This window comes from Pleurodeles waltl, chromosome 11, assembly GCF_031143425.1.
Source record: "Pleurodeles waltl isolate 20211129_DDA chromosome 11, aPleWal1.hap1.20221129, whole genome shotgun sequence".
Taxonomy (NCBI): Eukaryota; Metazoa; Chordata; class Amphibia; order Caudata; family Salamandridae; genus Pleurodeles; species Pleurodeles waltl.
In genome coordinates, this window is record NC_090450.1 from 696,339,950 (window position 1) to 696,354,074 (window position 14,125).

Below are 14,125 nucleotides of genomic sequence, written 5' to 3' on the forward strand. Positions count from 1 at the left end.
TCTTACTTCTGACAGGCAAGCTGTCTCCAGTATCTATAGTGTGCTCACACCAAGAAGTGGTGCCTGGCACAGTAGAAAAGAGTTCAGAAAACTGACCCAGGAGATTTATGCAGTGGTTGTTCTGCTCAGCAGTAACACAATCTGCTAAAACTACACCTTCCACTAGAGCATCTTGTTCTGTGGAAGAGAAGAGATCAGGGAGAGGGTCACTTTATTCTTCCTGTCCTTCATCTGTTGCCATGAGCAGGGTGAGATCAGCCCTGTCATAGTAGGGTTTCAGGCGATTGACATGGAGCACCCTAAGGGGACTCCTGGCAGTGCCTAAGTCAACCAAGTAGGTGACTTCTCCCTTCTTTTCAACAATAATGTGGGGTCCACTCCATTTGTCTTGGAGTGCTCTTGGGGCCACAGGCTCCAAGACCCACACTTTCTGCCCTGGTTGGTACTGAATCAGAACAGCCTTCTGGTCATGCCATTGCTTTTGGAGCTCTTGGCTGGCCTGAAGGTTTTTACTGGCCTTTTTCATATACTCAGCCATTGTGGATCTTAGGCCAAGTACATAGTCCACTATGTCTTGCTTAGGAGCTTTTAAAGGTTGTTCCCAACCCTCCTTTACAAGTGTTAGGGGACCTCTTACAGGGTGTCCAAATAGGAGTTCAAAGGGGCTGAAGCCCACTCCTTTTTGGGGTACCTCCCTGTAAGCAAAAAGGAGGCAAGGTAACAGGACATCCCATCTCCTCCTGAGTTTTTCTGGGAGTCCCATTATCATTCCTTTGAGAGTTTTGTTAAACCTCTCAACCAGTCCATTTGTTTGTGGATGATAAGTTGTGGTGAATTTGTATGTTACACCACATTCCTTCCACATGGCCTTTAAGTAAGCAGACATAAAGTTGCTACCTCTGTCTGATACCACCTCTTTTGGGAAGCCCACCCTGGAAAAGATTCCCAGGAGGGCCTTTTCCACTGCAGGAGCTGTAGTGGTCCTTAGAGGAATTGCTTCAGGATATCTGGTGGCATGGTCCACTACCACCAAAATAAACCTATTGCCTGAAGCAGTAGGAGGGTCAAGGGGGCCAACTATGTCAACCCCTACCCTTTCAAAGGGAACCCCAACCACAGGCAGTGGAATAAGGGGAGCCTTTGGGGTGCCACCTGTTTTGCCACTGGCTGGACAGGTGACACAGGTCTTACAAAATTCCTTTGTGTCCTCTGACATTCTAGGCCAATGAAACAAGGAGACAAGCCTGTCCCATGTTTTCATCTGCCCCAAATGACCAGCCAAGAGAATGTTGTGGGCTAGAGTTAGGAGGAACTCTCTGTATTGCAAGGGAATAACCAATCTCCTGGCTGCTCCAGGTTTTGGGTCCCTTGCCTCTGTATACAAGAGGTTGTCCTCCCAGTAAACTGTGTAAGAGTCACTGACATCCCCATTTTGCTGTTTGACAGCTTGCTGTCTTAGACCCTCTAATGTGGGACATGTTTGCTGTGCCACACTCAGCTCCTCCCTGGCAGGCCCCCTCCACCCAAAAGCTCAGCAGTGTCTGCTTCCAGCTCCTCTGGTGAAGGTTCTGCACAGGGGGGAAATTGTTCTTCCTCAGAAGTTGCATCATCTGTAGAGGGAGGGATAGTAGGTAGTGATTTACCTTTACTAACCCTAGCTTTAGGGAGCACTTGGTCCATTGTTCCAGTATCCAAGTCACCCTGTCCTTTTTGCTTTTTGGCCTGAGCCCTTGTCAAAGCAAAAATATGCCCAGGAATGCCCAGCATTGCTGCATGAGCCTCCAACTCCACTTCTGCCCAAGCTGATGTCTCTAAATCGTTCCCTAGTAGACAGTCTACAGGTAAATCTGAGGCAACCACAACTTTCTTTGGACCAGTAACCCCCCCCCAGTTGAGATTCACAACAGCCATGGGGTGGCTAAGAGTGTTGTTATGAGCATCAGTCACTTGGTACTGGTGACCAAGTAGGTGTTGTTCAGGGTGGACCAGTTTCTCTATTACCATGGTAACACTGGCACCTGTGTCCCTGTAGGCCTGAACCTCAACACCATTTATTAGGGGAAGTTGCTTGTACTTATCCATATTAAGGGGACAAGCAACCAAGGTGGCCAAATCAATGGCACCTTCAGAGACTAACACAGCCTCTGTGGTCTCCCTAACAAGACCAACCCCAACTAAATTACCAAAAGTGAGCCCAGCTACTCCCTTGGATTGGCTATTAGTAGGTTTGCTCCCACCACCACTGCTATTACTAGGGGCACTAGGTGTAGCAGTAGGGGTTGTGGTAGTGGGAGGCTTGGTGCTTTTCTTTGGACAACTGGCATCAGTTGTCCAATGGCCTTTTACTTTACATAAATAGCACCATGGTTTCTTTACTTGACTAGAAGAGGATTTGGACCCACCACCCCCACCAGAGTGTTTTTGTGGGCCTGATAAAGACTCATTTTTAGATTTGTCCCCACCCTTGTCTGAAGACTTACCATCCTTCTTCTTGCCATCCTTGTCACCCCCTGTATGTACTTTTCTGTTCACTCTTGTTCTGACCCATTTGTCTGCCTTCTTTCCCAATTCTTGGGGAGAGGTCAGATCTGAGTCCACTAGATATTGGTGGAACAAATCAGACACACAGTTATTAAGAATATGCTCTCTCGGGATTAAGTTATACAGGCTTTCATAGTCAGAAACTTTACTGCCATGTAACCACCCCTCCAAGGCCTTCACTGAATGGCCAACAAAGTCTACCCAGTCTTGTGAAGACTCCTTTTTGGTTTCTCTGAACTTGATCCTGTACTGTTCAGTGGTTAAGCCATAACCATCTAAGAGTGCATTCTTTAAAACTGTAAAATTATTGGCATCACTTTCCTTCACAGTAAGGAGCCTATCCCTACCCTTTCCACTGAAAGATTGCCATAGGATAGCAGCCCACTGCCTTTGAGGGACCCCCTGAAAAACACAGGCCCTCTCAAGTGCAGCAAACCACTTGTTAATGTCATCCCCCTCCTTGTAAGGGGGAACTATCTTGTGCAGATTCCTAGAATCATGCTCTTTTACAGGATTACTATCTGTAATACTGCTGCTGCCACCATGGGGTCCAAACCCCAACCTCTGCCTTTCTTTTTCTAAGTCTAAAGTTTCCCTGTCTAGAGCCAGCTGTTGCTGTTTAAGCTTCAGTCTGGACTCTTCCACTCTCAATCTATTGAGTTCCCTTTCTAACATTTTGTCATCAGGGTGGGTGGGTTGGGCATGCTTTGACACAGAAGAATGGTGTGAATGAACAGAGGGAGACCTGTCCCTAACAGTTTGCACTCTAACAACCTGGCCTAAAGGAATGACATCCCTACTGTGATGAGAGCTCACATTAGTACCAGCCATGCTAGGTGGCCTGCCAAGGGGCAGGTTGGAAAGAATACCATCTAACATTCTTACTGGGGCTACCCCAGAATCAGAGTGTGAACCTGCTAACTTCTCACCAGATGTGCCAGCTAAGGCCTTATCATTTTCAATGAGCATGTTAACTAACAATTCTCTAGAGGGATTCTTCCCTACCCCTAAACTTCTATCAATGCAGAGACTCCTTGCACCTTTCCAGTTAAGGTGGTCATAAGCTGTGCTGGCCAGATCAAGAGTAAGACCTGTACCAGACATGATAGAAAAGAGTTTAAGGGATAGAAAAAGAAAGAAAAAGTTTCAGAACTTTTTAAGCAAACAGAAAAAAACTTTTTCAACTTTTTAAGAAACTTTTTGAAAGTTTAGAGGTACTTTTCAGCAGTTAGCAATAGAGTAAGAGAAGAAAAGCAAAACTTTTTGGTTAGGTGTACATACACTGAACTTGTTTTGTATATTTTTCTCTTATGAAAAGTACAAAATGACAAAGTGGTAAGTAGTTGCAAGTACTTATCCCACTGCTGCACAACCAATGTAGGAGGCTGGCCTGGTTTGTAGTGAGTACCAAGGGGTACTTACACTGCACCAGGTCCAGGTATCCCTTATTAGTGTAGAAGAGGTGTCTAGCAGCTTAGGCTGATAGAAAAGGGTAGCTTAGCAGAGCAGCTTAGGCTGAACTAGGAGACATGCAAAGCTCCCACTATACCACTGGTGTCATATGCACAATATGATAAGAAAACACAATACACAGATATACTAAAAATAAAGGTACTTTATTTTTATGACAATATGCCAAAAGTATCTCAGTGAGTACCCTCAGTATGAGGATAGCAAATATACACAAGATATATGTACACAATACCAAAAATATGCAGTAATAGCAATAGAAAGCAATGCAAGCAGTGTACAGTCACAATAGATTGCAATGAGAGCACATAGGTATAGGGGCAACACAAACCATATACTCCAAAAGTGGAATGCGAACCACAAATGGACCCCAAACCTATGTGAGCTTGTAGAGGGTCGCTGGGACTGTAAGAAAACAGTGAGGGTTAGAAAAATAGCCCACCCCAGGACCCTGAAAAGTAGGTGTAAAGTGCACCTAAGTTCCCCAAAGAGCACAGAAGGGGAATTCTGCAAGGAAGACCAACACCAGCAATGCAACAACGATGGATTTCCGGACGAGAGTACCTGTGAAACAAGGGGACCAAGTCCAAGAGTCGCGACAAAGTCGAGATTGGGCAGATGCCCAGGAAATGCCAGCTGAGGGTGCAAAGAAGCTGCCACCGGATGGTAGAAGCTGTGGATTCTGCAAGAACGAAGAGGACTAGGAACTTCCCCTTTGGAGGATGGATGTCCCACGTCGTGAAGAAGCTTGCAGAGGTGTTCCCACGTAGAAAGACCGCAAACAAGCCTTGCTAGCTGCAAGGGTCGCGGTTAGGGTTTTTGGATGCTGCTGTGGTCCAGGAGGGACCAGGATGTCGCCAATTGCGTGAGGAGACAGAGGGGGCGCCCAGCAAGACAATGAGCCCTCTCAGAAGCAAGCAGCACCCGCAGAAGTGCCGGAACAGGCACTACAAAGAAGAGTGAACCGGAGCTCACCCGAAGTCACAAAAGAAGGTCCCACGACGCCGGAGGACAACTCAGGAGGTTGTGCGCTGCAGGTTAGAGTGTCGGGGACCCAGGCTTGGGTGTACACAAAGGAAATCCTGGAAGAGTGCACAGGAGCCGGAGCAGCTGCAAATCACGCAGTACCCAGCAATGCAGTCTAGCGTGGTGAAGCAAGGACTTACCTCCACCAAACTTGGACTGAAGAGTCACTGGACTATGGGAGTCACTTGGACATAGTTGCTGAGTTCCAGGGACCACACTCGTCATGCTGAGAGGGAACCCAGAGGACCGGTGATGCAGTCTTTTGTTGCCTGCGGTTGCAGGGGGAGGATTCCGTCGTCCCCCGGGAGATTTCTTCGGAGCTTCTAGTGCAGAGAGGAGGCAGACTACCCCCACAGCATGCACCACCAGGAAAACAGTTGAGAAGGCGGCCGGATCAGCGATACAAGGTTGCAGTAGTCATCTTTGCTACTTTGTTGCGGTTTTGCAGGCGTCCAGAGCAGTCAGCGGTCGATTCCTTGGCAGAAGGTGAAGAGAGAGATGCAGAGGAACTCTGATGAGCTCTTGCATTCGTTATCTAAAGAATTCCCCAAAGCAGAGACCCTTAATAGCCAGAAAAGGAGGTTTGGCTACTTAGGAAGGAGGATAGGCTAGCAACACAGGTAAGAGCCTATCAGAAGGAGTTTCTGACGTCACCTGCTGGCACTGGCCACTCAGAGCAGTCCAGTGTGCCAGCAGCACCTCTGTTTCCAAGATGGCAGAGGTCTGGAGCACACTGGAGGAGCTCTGGGCACCTCCCAGGGGAGGTGCAGGTCAGGGGAGTGGTCACTCCCCTTTCCTTTGTCCAGTTTCGCGCCAGAGCAGGGCTGGGGGATCCCTGAACCGGTGTAGACTGGCTTATGCAGAGATGGGCACCATCTGTGCCCATCAAAGCATTTCCAGAGGCTGGGGGAGGCTACTCCTCCCCAGCCCTGACACCTTTTTCCAAAAGGAGAGGGTGTAACACCCTCTCTCTGAGGAAGTCCTTTGTTCTTCCTTCCTGGGCCAAGCCTGGCTGGACCCCAGGAGGGCAGAAACCTGTCTGAGGGGTTGGCAGCAGCAGCAGCTGCAGTGAAACCCTGGGAAAGGTAGTTTGGCAGTACCCGGGTCTGTGCTAGAGACTCGGGGGATCATGGAATTGTCTCCCCAATGCCAGAATGGCATTGGGGTGACAACTCCATGATCTTAGACATGTTACATGGCCATGTTCGGAGTTACCACTGTGACGCTATACATAGGTAGTGACCTATGTCCAGTGCACGTGTGTAATGGTGTCCCGGCACTCACAAAGTCCGGGGAATTTGCCATGAACGATGTGGGTGCACCTTGGCTAGTGCCAGGGTGCCCACACACTAAGTAACTTAGCACCCAACCTTTACCAGGTAAAGGTTAGACATATAGGTGACTTATAAGTTACTTAAGTGCAGTGGTAAAAGGCTGTGAAATAACATGGACGTTATTTCACTCAGGCTGCAGTGGCAGGCCTGTGTAACAATTGCCAGAGCTCCCTATGGGTGGCAAAATAAATGCTGCAGCCCATAGGGATCTCCTGGAACCCCAACACCCTGGGTACCTCAGTACCATATACTAGGGAATTATAAGGGTGTTCCAGTATGCCAATGTGAATTGGTGAAATTGGTCACTAGCCTGTTAGTGACAATTTGGAAAGCAAAGAGAGAGCATAACCACTGAGGTTCTGGTTAGCAGAGCCTCAGTGAGACAGTTAGTCATCACACAGGGAACACATACAGGGCACACTTATGAGCACTGGGGTCCTGGCTGGCAGGGTCCCAGTGACATATACAACTAAAACAACATATATACAGTGAAATATGGGGGTAACATGCCAGGCAAGATGGTACTTTCCTACAGCAGGGAATTCCGGGCAGATCAAGTCCGCTCATGTTCCTAGCGATCTAAGATTAAAATCTCCACAAATTATGATACTAAAGCCAGTGTGGACGCAGACTGCTCATCCAGTGTTTCAACTAGATGTGCCATACTTTCTGTCTTTGCTTGGCCAAATACGTTGAAGTAAAGGTTAACTATGAGAAATTTTGACTTGTGAACTTTTGTTGTCAGGATTTCCAATCTTATTATTTGTAGCACTTGGGTATTGGTAGGTACTATGGTAACTAGGAAGTCTAAGTTGACGTTTAAGTAGATCGAAAGGCCTCCAGAGGGTCTCCTAAAAAATGTTCTTTTTATAGCAGGCTGTTGAATTTCATAGAAACCTGGAACAGTCAGTGTGCAGGTTGACCAGGTTTCTTGTAGGCCTAATATGTTCCCGTTTGCTAGGTGTTGTTGGCCAACGTTGTGATCTAGGAGTCTCTTCAGACCCGCAACATTCCAAGAAATGATTTTTTAGTAATATTCACTGATCTCTGGTTGGGTATTGTTGTTAGGTATAATGTTGAGTGTTCTGCTTGTTGTGCTGGTGCTATAGTTTGGATTGTTTGTGTTCCTGTAATCAAAAGACACTTTTCTAGTGCTATTTGCCGAAATAGAATAAGTACAGGATATAGAAAAGCTGGTGTACCGCTCCTCTGCCTTATGATGGGCAAATCCTTTTAGAATGCTGTGAGTACTGGCTTTTTGATGCAAAGTTTGACTTGATTTTTTAAGTGGATAGGGGAGTTTCAGTTGGACTATCGGTTCTATCTTTATGCCCCATTCCTCTAGATATTGTTTATTTGTCAGTACCATATCAGAAAGAGCCGGAGTTCTTAAGGTCATTATAGTAGCTTGATGATCGTTAGTGTGCTCTGGCAGCACCTGAAATGCTACTCTCACTATGTCATCTGTTTTTATGTTTATCGCCTCTGGTAGGGCCTTAAACAGCCTTAACAGAGTTGCACGATTCAAGATGTCAGGATTACCCTCGGAGCGATATTGGGGAATGAGGACTAGCTTTGCTGTGGGTGTACTACTTCCTTGTTCAATTGCACCCTGAGTTTCTGTGTTAGTGTCATTTAGAGTTCTTGATTTGTTCCTGCTTAAAGTGGCAAGTTTGGGCTCGTCTAATAATTGATCTTGCCAACCGTGCATTTCCACGTTGTCTTGGGGAAGGTCATAAGTAAGACATGGACATGCCTTAAAAAAAAAAAAACACCACTGGCTTTTTAAGGAATGTCCATGTCTCGCTTATGGACATGCCCTTCAATGGCTCCCATCTCTTTAGAGACAAGGCAGACTCAGCGGTGGAGTGCATCAAGGATATCAGAGTTACGGCCAAGACTTTGGTCTTACTGTGGCCCCTCACAAACCCCAGTTCACCTTTCACTCCTTTCGTGGCCACAGAAGGAGCTTCCAGCTGCGTCTCTACTTGCCCAATCACCACAGTATGCAAGGTTCCTAGCCCCACCATGGCCAAGGATTCAGTACCCACAGACCTCATAGGTCAGGAAGACAGAGGTTGAATCGGGCCACTGCCCCCTATAGCAACAGCCTCCAAGCCTGTTTAGTTTCACCTCTGACCATCATGGGCATTCAGTGGAAGGCAGGATATGCCATCACCGGTCCCACTGGAGGTCGATAACATTTGACGGCTGGGTTCTCCAGATCATCCAAATGGGCTACTCCTTCCCCTTTGTGACTACCCCTCCACCCATGCCACCCACTTGTGACAGGCTGAGAGAGGAGTACCACATCACATTACTCTACCCAGAAGTGGCAGTTCTCTTGGCCAAGGGAGACATAGAGATGGTGCCGGCATCAGAAATAGGTTGTGGTTGTTATTTCTGCTGCTCTCTTGTGCCCTGGAAGAACAGAGGCCTTCATCCTATCCTAGACCTGTGCCATCTCAATTTCTTCATGAAAAAGGAAAACTTCAAAAGTTCAAGTTCTGTCTGCCCAGGACCCAGGAAACTGGATGGTAGCATTGGGCTTGCAGGAAATACACCTCCAAATTCCTACGTTACCTACTCACATACATTACCTGGGGTTTTCGGTGGTCCGTGAGCACTTTCAGTTTGCTGTGCTCCCTTTTGCCCTTACTAGTGCCCCTCGGGTGTCCACCAAAGTGATGGTAGTGTTTACTTCTCATCTGTGGAGATCAGGGGTTCCAGTCTTCCCCTATCTCAGTGACTTTCTGTTGAAGGCAGACTGCCCCAGGTGGTCAACTCTCACCTCCAGACTAAAGCAGACCTCCTGCCCTCGAAGGGGTTCACTATCAATGTTCCAAAGTCACACCTGATCCCTTCTCAGATACTCCATTTAATTGGAGCTGTTCTGGGCACAGTGCAGTTTCGGGCTTATCCTTCTTTACAGCGAGTCCAAGATATTCAGGCTAGGATTCCAATGTTTCAGCCTCTATCCTGGATTTTAGTGAAACTGACTGAGGCTGCTGGGCCTCATGGCCTCCTGCATCCTGCTTGTGATGCAGGCCCGCTGGCATATGCGGGCTGTGCAGTGGCACCTGAAGTTCCAGTGGGCTCAACATCAGCGAAATCTCTCCAACATGGTCCAGATCTCGGAGGGCACTGCAAGCAACCTGCAGAGGTGGCTGATGGACTGCGATTGGGTTAACGGCAGACCCCTCTTCCTTCCTCAACCAGTTGTGGTGGTAGTGACAGATGTGCCACCCCCGGGCTGGGATGGCCATCTGGGAGAGGTGGATATCAGGAAACTCAGGTTTCCAGTGGAATCTGGTCTTCACATAAACTTGTTGGAGCTTTGAGTGACCCGACTGGCATTGAAAGCCTTTCTACCCTCCATCAAGGGAAGGGTAGTGCAGGTGTTCAACAACAACACCACTCCCATGTGGTACTGCAAAAAACAGGAGGACGTGGGGTTGTGGACCCTCTGTCAAGAAGTCTTGCTCCTTTGCTTATGGCTGGCACATTAAGGCATTTCCATTTTGGTTTCAACACATGGCTGGCGCTCTGAACACCAAAGCGGACAGACAAACTCAGCCGAAGATGCCTAGCGGATCATGAATGGCATCTCCAACCAGAGATGTTGCAAGGTCTCTTTCAGCAGTGGGGAGAGTCTTGGTTAGATCCGTTCGCCACTGCAGAGAACACGCAAGGTCAGCAGTTCTGCATGCTGCAGTTTCCAATGCGGCTCTCCCTTGATGATGCTTGTCATCTTGAGTGGAGCTTTGGCCTCCTGTAGGCCTTTTTGCCCATACCACTCCAGTCCAGAGTTCTCAAGGACATCAGGAACAACTGGGTCCAAGTCATTCTTGTGTCTCCAGACTGGGGTTGAAGAGACTGGTATCCTGAGCTGTGGAGCATGTCCATCGGTCCTCCGATCAGGCTGCTCCTTCAGGAGGATCTTCTGTCACAGAAGCAAAGGGGGGTTCTTCACCCGAACTTGTCAATGCTCCACCTTTTTACCTGGAGATTGTGTGGCGAGAGTTGGCAGCTTTCAACTTTCCACCCAAAGTCTGTAATGTTATCATGGCAGCTTAGCGTCCCTCCACCAAGACCATATACCGGCCATTGGAGCAAGTTTCTGGCATGGTATATAGCCAAACAGATTGAACCCTTATCTCTTTCTCTGTCCTAAGTCCTTTTATTTAGCCTTATCCTTGCCAGCAAGGCTCTGCATTGGGCGTGTTGAAGGGTTACTAATTCACCATCTCCACTTTCTTGCGGATGCCAGATCAGCTTTCTTTCTTCAGTTCTTCTAATGTAAGTAGGTTTCTTAAAGGTTTGCAGCACGTTTCCGCCTTCTCCCTTCGTTGTGCCTCAATGGGACCTTAAATTTTTTCTCACTTTTCTATTCTGTGCTCCCTTTGAGTCACTTCATACCTGCACTCTTAGTCTTCTGACCATCAATACGGACTTTCTAGTGGCAATCACATCTGCCCAGAGGTCCAGCGAACTGCAGGTGCTGTCATCTCAGCCTCCATATGTATCTTTCTTCCCAGACAAACTGGTCCTTCATACTTGAGCATCATTCTTCCTGAAGGTAGTCACCCCGTTCCACATAGGGCAGTCCATCACTTTGCTTACCTTTTATGCTCCACCTCTTCCCTTTAAGGAAGAGGAGAGACTCCACCGGTTGGACCCAAAAGGAGTGTTGTCGTTCAACTTTGACCAAACAAAGCCATTCTGGATTGGCAATCAATTCTTCGTGGGCTATGTCAGAGCCAAGAATGGGAGGCTATGCACAAATGAGCAATCTCCCGATGGATCGTATTCTGTATTATGATGTGCTGCATATTGGCCAAGAAGTAACCCTTTGTTGATTTGCACGCTTGTTCCCCCAAAACAAAGGCTGCAGCCACTGCCCTAACACACGGAGTTCTGGTCCTGAGCATCTGCTAGTCAGCAACATGGGCCTCAATACATACGTTCACCAAGCACTACTGCCTGGACAGTCAGGTCTGTCGGGATGGGCACTTTGTCCGTTAAGTCCTGCACGACTTTCAGGTTTAATTCATATTCGTATACTCACCTCCAGGAGGTTTTGCTTGGGTATCCATTATGAAGTAAGGAATCTGCAGCTAGAAGGCTCTGGGCCTGATTTAGAGTTTTTTGGAGGGGTTACTCTGTCACAACTGTGAAGAATATGCCTTCCAATGAAATATAAATCCCATAGGATATAATGGGATTTATATTCTGGCAGGTGGGACATCCATCACTGTTGTGATGAAGAAACCTCTCTGGCAAACTCAAAGTTGTGCCTTCTGTCAGATGAACAATTTACTTACCTTCAGTAATGCCTTATCTGGTAGAGACTCTATATAGCTGCAGATTCCTTACTGACCCACCCATCCTTCCCGCTCTGCGAACAGATTTCTAGGTACATCACTGCTAGTGCTCTTCGTCGCTCCGTACTTCTGGCGTGGAAAGACTCAAAAAGAAAATTGATGTCAGCACACTGGGGAGGTGCCTATATATACACCGCACATGTCACTTCTAGCACAAATGGGCAGTGTCACGGGGAGCCGACCAACGGCATCTACTGATTCGCAAGGGCACTGCTCACGTAAAATTTCCGGATCCAAGCTGACGCCCATGGATAATTCTAAGGTAAGGAATCTGCGGCTACATAGTGTCTACAAGATAAGGTGTTACCAAAGGTAAGTAACTTGTTCTTTTGGAAGAGAGCACAGACACACATGCCGAGAGAACAGCATATTGTTTTATGTATGTCTAACTCAAGATAGTTTCACTTAGATTTTATTTAGTGGTGTTACATAACTCTTAATAAGAAAGCTTTTTCTCTGTACAGACATCAGAATTGAATATATTTCTATATGATGTCATCAAATGACATTGCCTTTCTTTGGACACTGGCCATTAGAGAACTTTGTGAATAATTATGATTTCAGAATTACAATACTGAAGAGTAATTTTGCCACTTTGGAGAGTGCGGTTTGGATTGTAGGCAAACAGCTTAGAAAAAGTAGAAAGAGTTGTGGTACATTGTTGGCTTTTGGCTCACACACAAGCGATCATTTCTCAAAACAAGAATAACTTTGTTACCAAAAATGGAGGAGCAGACCAATATCTAAGACTCTAAGGGGCATATTTAGAAGCCCCTATCACCACCTTAGCTCCGCAATAGCATAATTTTTTTGATGCTAAGGCGGATCTAAAGTGGCTTTTCTGCCACGCCATATTTTCAAAGTTGTGCAATGCAAGCATTGTGCCACTTTTCAAACCCTTGCACCACATTATGCCTGCATCAGGCATAATGTATGTAAGGGGGCTTTCCAGCATTAGGATGCCCACAGAAATGGCGCAGTTAAATTTAAAGAAGAAGAAAGAAAGAAAGAAAAGATTTCACTGTGCCATTTTGGAGTCATTCTTAACACCTACTCATAGAAGGTGTTAAAATGATGCTCCCCTAGTAACCTATTGGCCTCCCTGCACTTTGCTGCACTAGCGTCAACATTTTTGACGCTACTGTAGCAAAGCACCACAATTGCGTCAAAATTGTTGATGTTATTGTGCTAACGACCGCCATGGTGCGCTGTGTTATAAATACAGCGTAACCATGGTGTCGTTAGGTGCCGGAAGGGGCACAAGAAAAGTGACAAATCATATGAGATGCGCCACTTTCTCTTAAATATGGGCCTAACTTGAAAGCCATCCAAGTGAAGTCGGACATTTCAGCCTGGTAAAACTAACTAAAACATCCCTATTATACAACTTCCAGGTTCAGTTTTTTTGGTTCACTGCCCAGGCAAATGTTCTCACTGCTTGACAGATCTTTATCTGTTTGCTTCCGCACCTGCTGAGGATTTTTCTTATGGGTGTGCGAAGTGTGCATAATTTGCTTATGCGAGCTACGTGAAATTCCTTAAAAACTGAATGAAATTACAGAAAATGGAAAAACCTTCATTTGATGCTATGTTTTAGGACTAAATGCATCCTTCTGACCGTTTTGGGCACAACGGCACACCTGTGCTACAAAAATAGAGCACAAATGCATGTCTCGCGAGTAACAGTCTCACAATATGGACTTTCACGGTTTTCCTTTGAGCACGGCAAAAAAAAAATTGCTGCGTGCATAATGGTGTAATTTCGGGAATTGCGTGAAACAAGCACAACGCAAAATTTGCAAATTTAGACACGCCGGGTTAACGGGAATTTCGCCCGGGCCTAGTTTTCACGCATCTGTCTGAATAAGGAGCGCTGATGTGTTTGTTGCAAGGCACCACTGTAGTTCCTCTGTGCTGATTTACGATTACCTTGTATTTATTTATACCAGACAACATTTGAACACTATTTACATAGCTAACCATGCAATTAGTACAACATACGTGGGGAAAGCATCATACAAAGCATCAAGGAGATGGAGTGAGACTCGCTGATCCGCTGTGCCAGAAACAGGCAGTTACTTGTTTGGGACTTTTGCTTTGTAATAAGACATTTCTAGTGCCCCTCCCAGGGTCTTCTTATTGTAACATCAAGGACAGTTGAAAAGCCAGGGTCTGATTCTTCACCAAGCCAGTATTTGGACCCTGCTAAGCCAGACATGTATGCAGAAGATTGCTGCTTTGACGGGGGCAACACAAATAGCATACTTTTGACATCTTTTGGCATAATTGGTGTATTACTTGATAGTTGGTGATCATGATTGTCCCAGCTCTGGCATAGTGGCGGTGATTGAGGGCCTTCGTGGTATAATT